The 6,631-nt window shown below is 47.7% G+C and overlaps 1 pseudogene; it reads left to right on the top strand.

The window, feature by feature from the left end:
- Positions 1 to 3,323: 3,323 nt before the first annotated feature.
- Positions 3,324 to 3,737, top strand: Fxc1-ps1 (fractured callus expressed transcript 1, pseudogene 1; annotated as a pseudogene).
- The last annotated feature ends 2,894 nt before the right edge of the window (positions 3,738 to 6,631 follow it).

The raw sequence follows: 6,631 nt of genomic DNA, 5'->3' as shown, positions 1-6,631 counted from the left end.
GGTTACACCAGCAAGGTTACAGCCCAAACTTATTGGCTAAGCATAGGTCAGTACATTCTGAGAATTTTCTACTCAAGAACGTTTCTATGGGTGAAGAATGGAACCTGGCCTAGCTTTGCCCCAAGGCGGGAGGGTGTAAGGCTGGCAAAAGCCCCTAGGGTCCTTCACAGACGGTCCTGGAACACATAACCATCCTCCTGCCTCAGCCAACTGGGATGCTGGGGGTCAGGCTTCACACACACAGACAAGTACTCCACCACTGGAGTATGCCTCTCAGCCCACTGTGTCACTGCTTGCCAAGATCACCGACCTACAATTTAAAGAAGGGAGGGTTTATTTTTGTCTCATAGTTCCAAGGTACAGTTCATCTTGGCAGGGAAGGCATGATGGCAGCCGGTCACATTGCATCCGTAGTAGGGAGCAGAGAGAGAATGAAAGTGAACTGGACTCACTTTCTGCTTTTAATTCTGTGGGGGATCCCTGGTGCGTTTATAAAAAGATAAAGAGGATTTGTGGTGAGGTATGGGGGAAGGGGGTGCCTCCAAGGACCCATGCTGAGGCATCCCTTCCCCCTGAGGGACCAGTCACACGACACGACACGACGGTATATTCAGGGCATGTTCAGGGCATGGGGAGGGAAGTTAAGAGGGTGGTAGGAGTAGAGAAAGGGAGAGAGACAGAAAGACAGAGACAGACAGACAATGAAGACAAGTAGAGGAACAGAGGCTGACCATGAGCAAGTGGGGGGGGGGAGTGGGAGCAGGAAGGCAAGAGCAAGAGAGGAGCAAGAGAGAACAAGAGAGGAGGGCAAGCAGCCCCTTTTATAGTGTCAGGCATACCTGGCTGTTGCCAGGTAACTGTGGGACGGAGCTTAGATAGAATGCTAACGACCCCAGCCCGTGTAATAACGCCACCCACAGTTAGAGAGCATCTTCCTGCTTCAGATAACCTAAGCTAGAAACTCTTCCAAGGCAGGACCAGCGATGTGTTTCCTAGGTGACTCTAGATCTGTCAAACTGAAAGGCAAGCTTAGTGGATAAACCTACTGACTTCTCAGTGCCTGTGCCCACTGACTGTTCTCAATGCGTGGGCCTACTGACTGTTCTCAGTGCGCGCGCCTACTGACTGTTTTCAGTGCGCGACTACTGATTGTTCTCAGTGCGTGCGCCTCCTGACTGTTCTCAGTGTGTGTGCCTACTGACTGTTCTCAGTGCGTGCGCCTCCTGACTGCTCTGAGCGCGCGCGCCTACTGACTGTTCTCAGTGCGCGCGCCTCCTGACTGTTCTCAGCACGCGCGCACCTACTGACTGTTCTCAGTGTGTGCTCCCAATGACTGTTTTTCCAGCCTTCAGTTTTGCCTCTGCTCCACACTACCCAAGGAGTGGTTCTGAAATGCAAGGTCTGATCTTGACATTCTGTCATTTACAATCTTGAGATGGGATGGGAGTGTAGCTTGGTGGTAAATGCATGCTCAGCATACACAGATTGTGCGCTCAACCTCCAGCAACACAGGCCAGTTCTGCTATTACTTGGGAGGCAGAAGCAGGGAATTGACAGGAAGTTGAAGCCAGCTTGGACTACACAGCAAGAACCAGGACCCTGTCTTAAACAAAACAAGACCTAGGCTAGGTGGTACACGCTTGTAATCACAGAACTTGGGAGATGAGAAAGGTAAGGATCGGGTGTTCAAAGGCATTCTCAGCTACCTCAGACCTGTCTCCAAATACAATGGTGATGATGATGATGACAATGATGATGACAACAACGACGTCGATGACAATAAATAAAGCCTTCTTAAAAACAAAAACAAAAACAAACAAATAAACAAACAAACAAACAAAACCCAAGCGAAGATCCTTCTCTGCTTGGATGACTCCTGTACTTTTGTTTTGGGGGGTGTTTTGGTTTTTTTAGACAGGATCTCTTCCCTTTAGCCCTGGCTATCCTGGGACTCTCTAAATACAGCAGGCTAGCCTCAAACTCACAGAGAGACTCTGCTTTTGCTTCCCTAATGCTGGGATAAGAGGCGTGGTCCATTGGCAGTGGCAGTGGCGGCGCACAACTTTGATCCCAGTATCTAAAGGCAAAGGCAGGCAGATCTCCAGTCTTTAGTTCAGCCCGGTCTACAAAGTGAGTTCCAGGACAACCAAGGCTACACAAGGAAACATTGTGTCAAAAAAATAAAAGAATAACAACAAAAAGAGGCGTGCCACACCACAGCCTGTCTCCTGAGCACCCAGGCTTGGTGCGGTAAACTGTTGGAAGCATGGGTGATTTCTGCGTCGCCCCCTCTAAAGTCCCACGTCCCTGTGCTTGCCTCTGTAATTCCGTTCCATGGACTGCTGTCTTCTCACGGCCTGGGCTCCTTGAAAGAAGGAAATGTGTTTTCTTATTTTATTTTATTTTATTTTATCCCCAGGTCCCTATAAATTAACCAGCACACAGAAAGCTCTCAGTAAATTAATCACTGCAAGAAATTGCCAGGATCCGGTCTTGGGAAGGCTTTTTTTCTCTAATTCTGACTATTCACTTTGTCTAGAATTTATTAGCCTGCTGACAGCGCGTAGGGTGCAGCTGTTTAACATCAGCAGCAATCGCGGGAATGTTTTCAAGTAACTCTTAAAGTAAGATCTGACTAATCCCTCCACATAACATCAGGAAGGTTCTTTCTTTCCTTTCTATCTTCCTTTATTTCTTTCCTTTAATCCAGAATACATCATGAACTCAAAATAAAAAGTCAAGAAGACGAAGGACACAATTTATAAAAAAAACAAAACAAACAAACCAAAAAAAAAAGGTTGTGAATCTGAGCAGAGTTCTCAAACGAAATAAAAATAGCTAAAAATTCCTTTAAAGGTCCGACGTCCTTAGTGCTTAGGAAAATGCACATTAAAACTACTTAGATATGGTGGCTTATGGATTTATCTCATCTGGACCCTACGAGGCTGGCTGCTCGCAGCTTAGCACAACTTCTTCCACAGTATGGTTTGTCTATGAGCTTTGGAAGGAAAACGGTGGCCCATATTCCTCTCAGCTGAACAGGTTGTGAAAATGGGGGTCTCCATCTTAAATGAAACCCAAAGGCCTTCAGTACGACAACCGGAACCAACTCTTCCACATTTGAGGAGCCGCTGTGGGGAGGGGCTGCTCCCCTCACCCATACTGAAGAGAGGTTCTGTGGAAGCCCACTAGGACAGAGGGGCCCCAACTCAGATAAACCTGGATCCTTGGCTTCGACCCAGAAAAAAAGTTTCCCAATGAGCCAGTATGAAATGGAGTTAGTTTATTAAGAAGAGACAGAGAGGGCGGAAGTGGCGTACGTCATGCGCCCTGGGCGTGATGGAGCAGCAGCAGCAGCAACTGAGAAACTTGCGAGACTTTCTGTTGGTCTACAATCGGATGACAGAACTGTGCTTCCAGCTCTGTGTGCCCAGCCTGAACCACCGAGCTCTGGACGCTGAGGAGGAAGCCTGCCTGCACAGCTGTGCTGGGAAACTCATCCATTCTAACCACTGCCTCATGGCCGCTTACGTGCACCTCATGCCCGCCCTGGCCCAGCGCCGCATGGCAGACGAGGCTGCCTCGGCCGTGCCAGGTGTTCCTGCAGAACAGCCCAGAGACTCGCCATGAGGCAGCTAGCTAGCTGTCCCTGACCGCAGGAGAGAAGGTGGTTTTGCTGTGGGCACATTGGTCTTCAATACGATCCTCCTGTCTCAGTCTCCCAGGTACTGGAATTACAGACATGGGCTACAACTGGTTGCTAGATAATTCTTTAGGAATATAAAAATTGCTGACCAGAAGCTTCCCTACAGAGTGACCTGTCTACATGATTAATTTCACTCCTTGACAAGTACAAATGTGAGTAGAGCAGCTTGTGAACTTAATTCCCCAAACCAGGAAGGTGGAGACCTAGGATATTGTGTGGCTGCTGAAAGAGCTCTACATCAGCATCTGTATGTATCCCTTCAATAAACATGTGCTGTGAAAGAAGAAGAAGAAGAAGAAGAAGAAGAAGAAGAAGAAGAAGAAGAAGAAGAAGAAGAAGAAGAAGAAGAAGAAGAAGAAGAGGGGGAGGAGGAGGAGGAGGAGGAGGAGGAGGAGGAGGAGGAGGAGGAGGAGGAGGAGGAGGAGGAGGAGGAGGAGGAGACAGAGGAGCCCAGGGAAAGAATTAGCCAGACTTACATACTCATGTGTGCACCTGGGCCCCTTGAGGGAGAGTCACAAATTCAGTGGCTTAGTGGTAGACAGATACACCATTTTAATGGCTCTCTGGTTAGAACACAGTTACTAAATTTTTTTTTCCAAGTGAGATGATAGGTGGCTCTGGAGATGCCTCAAATGGGACCATAATTGGTTGAGGTAAAAACCAGGAGCGTTTAGAGCTATACAGGGGTTTAGGATGTGCCTTTTACTATACATGTGCCCTCGGAGGCACCCCACACCATACCTCACCTCCTACATACATATTCCTTCCTTCCTTCCTTCCTTCCTTCCTTCCTTCCTTCCTTCCTTCCTCCCTTCCTTCCTTCCTTCTTTCCTTATCTTTTTATAAAACACAACAATGGACACAACTTCCCCACATAGTTTGGGTAAGAATGGCCCTCATTTGAAGAGATGGCTCAGTGGTTAAGGGCACTGACTGCTCTTCCAGAGGTCATGAGTTCAATTCCCAGCAACCACATGGTGGCTCACAACCATCTGTAATGAGGTCTGATACCCTCTTCTGGTGTGTCTGAAGACAGCTACAGTGTACTCACATACATAAAATAAATAAATCTTTAAAATATATGAATATGAATGCTTGGTCCCTAGTTGGTGGAGCTGTTCAGGAAGGATTAGGAGGCGTGGTGCTTTGGAAGAGGTATGTACTGAGGTTTCAAATGCCCATGCCATGCCCAGTCTCTCTCTCTCTCTCTCTCTCTCTCTCTCTCTCTCTCTCTCTCTCTCTCAGCCTCCAACTTTCTGATCAGATGTGTCCCCAGTTAAATGCTTTCATTTATAAGTTGTCTCTTCACAGCAATAGAACAGTGACTGGGACCCCCCCACACACAAGGGGCTGTGCAATGACTAATCTCAGCCGTCAGTGTGGGAAGAGGGACGCTCCACTGAGGACCATCCCCATACGATTGGTTTGTAGGCATGTCTATGGGGCATGCTAGTTGATATTGATTTTTTATTGCTAACTGATATAGGAGGGCCCAGCCCACTGTGGGTGATGCCATCCCCAGGTCAGTGGGTCTGAGATGTATAAGAAAGGTATCTGGGGGTATGGAGAGATGGCTCAGCAGGTAACCGCATGGACAGGACTTCCAGCGTACCAGAGTTCAATTCACAGCATCCATTTTGGGTGGTTGGGGGATATAATGCCTTTGACTTCTGAAGAAGTTTGCACTCATTTGCACACACCCACCTACCACATACACATCATTAAAAATAAAGTGAAGAAAAAACAAAAGCAGGCAGAGAGAGCAAGCAAGCAATGTTCTTTCATGGCCTCTGCTATAGCTCCTGCCTCCCCTGCACTTGCTGAGGGACTGTAAGTCAAAATAAACTACCTCTCTTCCCCACACTGCTTTGGGGAAATGTTTTATCACTGCAACAGAAAGCAGGGTTGGGGGTTTGTCTGGTGCTGCCATGTATTCAAATGCTAAATACTGGCTCCTGAGATCTGGTTGCCTGCCCCATCCCTACACACACACACACACACACACACACACACACACACACACACACTCACACCCCGCAAGCAGGTCCTCATCAAGGGATGCTATATAAACCTTGCTTCCCAATTTAAAGTTAATTGGTTAATAAGGGCTAAAGCCCGTGATTGGACAGGAGGGAAAGGCAGGACTTGAAGATTGAGTGGAAGGATCTCAGGAGAGAGGAAAAGAAGAAAGGAGACAAAGAAAGGAGAAGGCCACCATGAGAGGAGAGAGATCATGAGTACGTGGCCAGAAGAAACGGCAAGTAGCAAGGGGCATTTGGCTGGGATATCTAAGTTAGAAAGGATCCAAACCTGCCTAATCTAGGCTTCCCACTTGAAAATAAAATACCCGGATTGTGTTTTCTATATGGGCTAGCTAGGATAAGTAATTATTCTACAAAGTAGACTACAACAGACCTTATCCTTGGACTGTGATCTGAAATAACCTCCTTCTTCCTTCGGTTGCCTTTGTCAGGGAATTTTATCAACACGGGGCAGGAAATTAATTCAGGCCCTCTCCCTGACGTGGCATCTGCTGTAAACACATCAGCCTTAGCAGGGTCAGGAAAGGAACAGAGCAGTAGCCAGGGGCACCACTGCCATGGCACAGCAGTGCCCACAGACCTGGAGAGTTTCACATATGCACAATGACTTATGCAGGCACTAATGAGAGTATCCCAGAAACCCCCGGGGTCTGAGGCAGGAGGTAGTGGCCTTAATGAGCCTTGAGACAACTCCACTACACACCAATGTCTATGGGGACATCCCTGGTCCTGATTAAATGGGATAGAGAGATTCTGGTTACCACAAACCCCTGTCTAAAAACCATCCCCAAATTCTTCAGCAGTAAATACTAGTCAGGGAAAATGCAATGCTCGTAAAATTGTCCTTACTTTGTTCTGTGCTTTGAGACAGGGTCTCCCTGTA

This window comes from Rattus norvegicus, chromosome 20 (assembly GCF_021556685.1).
Source record: "Rattus norvegicus strain SHRSP/BbbUtx chromosome 20, alternate assembly SHRSP_T2T, whole genome shotgun sequence".
NCBI lineage: Eukaryota > Metazoa > Chordata > Mammalia > Rodentia > Muridae > Rattus > Rattus norvegicus.
This window is presented reverse-complemented; position numbering and strand designations above follow the sequence as displayed.